We start from the raw sequence: 3,705 nt of genomic DNA, 5'->3' as shown, positions 1-3,705 counted from the left end.
TTTTCATGGGAGAACTCCAAAGGGGTGGATTCCTCTAGAGGGCTGGTCAGGAGAGAATGTAGGGTGCTGCTTCTCTCCTTCCAAAGTCTCCAGGACTCCTGCTGTTGTTGCTGTTTCTCCTAGGAAGCAGACAAGAAGCCCCAAGGTTTCCTTCCCTCCACTTCATTCCTACATTTATAGTGCCACAGGCACAGGGTTGTACCATCCAGGATATTCCCCAGCCAATCCAAGTCCTTTTGGACTCCAGCCTCACTGCTCTCCTGCTCCCCTGTGGATGGACCAGCATCATTCAGACAAATGTGCCTTTTATTTTGCTAACCAGCTGCCTGTTTCCTGTTCACTGCACTGCCCCTGCTCCCTGTGCCAGCTGCAGCCCAAGTCCCATTGTTTTGCCTCTGGCTGGATTGTCCCATGACCCCTTGGCGTGCACACCCAGCTGGAGCTCACTGTGAACTCTTGTGGTCATACTGTCCCCAGGCTTTCTGAGCCTGCAGCACCCAAGGCAGGCCTCAGTCCTGAAATGGAGACTAGGCTTTGTACAAATTCGGTGTGTATGCATAGTTCTCTGCTCCTTTGCAGAAGAGGAAAGCACAAGGAGCAGGCAGAGCTAAAGTCCTCACCTTGCCTCTGCCCTACAGGTATTTCAGTTTGAAGAGAAAATTGAACAGCTGCAACTCACCCCAGCTGTATCACATTGCTCTGTGCTCCAGTTCAAGGCCAACCTGCTCACCCCCTCACCAATGGAGGAAATGAGGGCTGAACATGGGTCAGGCAGGTCAAAACCTGCATGGCTGAAGTCCTACAGGATCTTCTCTAGCTACCAAAAGGCTGTGCTCGAGCCCTGGGTAATGGGAACATACACGATCTGGCTTGGGGTCTTCTCTCCACGTGCTAATTTTATCCTTGTTAGTCCACTGATTGCACTGAACTATTCCCTGAGTATCTTACCATAACTGAAAAGAAAATCTGGTTCTTGAAACTACTTATTCTCAAAATAAGTTCCTCTATTTTAGTATCAAGGACATTTCATATCAAAATGTGCCACTAACTTATTCTTCAGTACCAAACTGAACTCTTAAACATTTAGGACCTAGTAATATTTTCCTTTGCTTTAGTACAGACTGACCATAACAGGAAAGTAGGCTTTGGGGCTTTCTTTTACCCATTGATGCACACACACACGTAACAGGCAGATACAAATCCTCCCTGTCCTTTCCCTCTCCCTGGGTTTTGTTCAGCTCAGAGCTGCTGGTGCCAGCAGTTGGGAGAAATGTGTATGTGCACCTGGACAAACAAGCAAGCGGGAACCGGAGCAAGAATGTGAATCATTCTCTGGCACCAAGCTGCCCTTCTTTCTCTCCATGGGTCTCAAAAAGTACAGGCAGTGCCTGTTGAACAATCCCAGCTGACATTTGTTTGTTCACAGTATATCCATAGCAGTGCGAGGGGACAGCCAGATCCCTCACAACAGCACAGGGGCTCACAATGGCAAAGGTATTGAGCATCTTGACTCCTACTGACTCCAGCAGCTGTTTTGTGAGAGCAGACATTTAAACACCTCTGAAGTTCTGGACTTAGCACTGATTGGAAAGCTACACCTTGAGCACTCAATCCAGTCTGACTCCCAGTGAAACAATAAATGTAGGAGCAACAGAAACACCGTGGCAGGCTTGGTGTGTGTTATTCATCTGCCTCAGTCCTATCTCCATCTCCCACTACCAGCACAGTGACCAGTTGCTGGTGGCCAGGAGGCACTGGGGAAGGGAGCACCTCTTAGTAGGGCTCTGCATCCCCTAGGACTTGTGACAGGGCACACAGTACCTGGCTGCTGTCCTGTACTAAGATGTTCCCCAGCCCACATGCCCATTCATCACCTGGCCCAGAGACAGGCAGGAGGCACATCAGTAGTGGATTTGTGTCCCCGGAGCCTGGCAGTTCTCAGTGCTCAAGCAGTGAGCTGATCATGAGCTAAACGGAAGGATGCACTCCACCAAGCTCCAGGGTGAATCACCACAACCACTCAATTTTGTGAAGGATAAAAAATGACTGGGATGTTTGACATCTGCTGCTCTAAGCAGAGAAGGGGAAGTTTAGGCCAGAGAGAAATCAATGTGTTTTGTACAAAAATGGTTTTTTCCCCTGTCTTTAAATTCTCTTGGAAGACAGCCACCTCCTTCCAAATGCTCTCCAGTAGCCAGACATCACAGGTACTACCATTTAAATCTCATAAAGAACATTTTGAAGGACACAGAAGAGATGTTCAGAAAGTGGAATAGAAATTACAATGGATATTGAGTCAAAAGTGACACTGTGTAATTTTTACACTGTGTGTGTACACCTACACATAGGAGAAGCGAGGAGTTGTGTGTGTGAACTCCTTCTGCAACAATGGGCTCATGCATAAGCTACCCCTCATGGTGTCAGTAAGGGGTAGGTTGGATTCCTGTGTGTGTATAACCACCACAGCAGTTGTTTTCCCAATAAACCTCTGTTCTGGGGATTTTTCTCAGACTTGTGCTTTGCTAAGCTCTGCAAAACAGATTATAATAACATGGTGGCATTGGCAGTGATAGGTGGAGTCCCTCCCTCTTTGGTAGACTCAAGCTCTAGCCAGTGGTACTCTCCAAGTACCAGTACCAGCTGCAGGCCTAACTGGCTCCAGTTCTGCTTTTTGATATCAGCAAAGACAGACTTCACCAGAGGTAAAGGCACGGGAGAGAGAAGACATTTGCAAAGGAAGCGGAAATATTTGCAGAGTGTTTTTAAAAAGTTTCAAAGAAAGTAATAAATATTCTGTTCTGCAGAGTTGAGACCTGCATTGCTCATGGACTACTGAGGAAACTGAATAAAGAGAAGGGGGAGAGTTCCTGTTTAAACAAAGAAGCAAGAGGAGAAAGTGACACCTGCAACGTCAGCTCAGCCACTTCTGGTGCTGCACAAGGTATTGCTACCACCCAGCTGCTGTGCTGAGCTCATGCTTTCATTCTGGCCCTGTTAAACTGCACATGAAGCACAGGGCAGGCTGTCAGCAGCCTGTCTTGCTGGCAGATCTCCTCGGTGTGTTCACTCCAAACCAAAAGAACTTGAAATGCTCTTATCTTTGTCTCATGGACAGGACTTGTTGAGTCTTCAAGGTTACCCTGGAGCTTCATAGTTAGAATTTAAACACATTTTCCAAATCCTTCCCTTTAAACCACCACAAATCCCACCCTTGTTGCAGGTTATGGAGAGCTTTCAGGGCTGTAACCAAGCCCTGACCCTCAACCTTCACCTGTCTTCCACACCTTCCACTCTAAAGCCTGCCTTTGTGCTTAACCATTGCACGCTTACAGCCAGCTCTAAGTCTGTGGAGATCTACCTGTTTAGACAGAGACGTGTCACTGTCAAGCTAAAAGATCCATGATCACCACCACCTAAATCATGAGGTCTGATTTTAAAAAGCAATGATAGATGTTGAATTATCACATACCCTTTGATTGTTGAATTGCCTGTCCGGCTCCTTGCAATGTGACAAAGACCCTGCTCACTCGCTCATCAGCAGGGGGTTCAACCCCAGGGCACCACCCCTTCCTGACAATTCATGTTTGAACTGTCCTGTGCAAGATCCAGCTCCACAGGAGGTGCAGAAACTAAAATCACTCCCTTTCTGCATTCTATGCCAGAAGGACAGAGCCAGTCTGTGAGATACACAGCAGGGTAGATTTA

The sequence above is a fragment of the Coloeus monedula genome, assembly GCF_965178545.1.
Source record: "Coloeus monedula genome assembly, chromosome: 3".
Classification (NCBI taxonomy): Eukaryota; Metazoa; Chordata; class Aves; order Passeriformes; family Corvidae; genus Coloeus; species Coloeus monedula.
Note: the sequence above shows the minus strand (reverse complement) of the source record.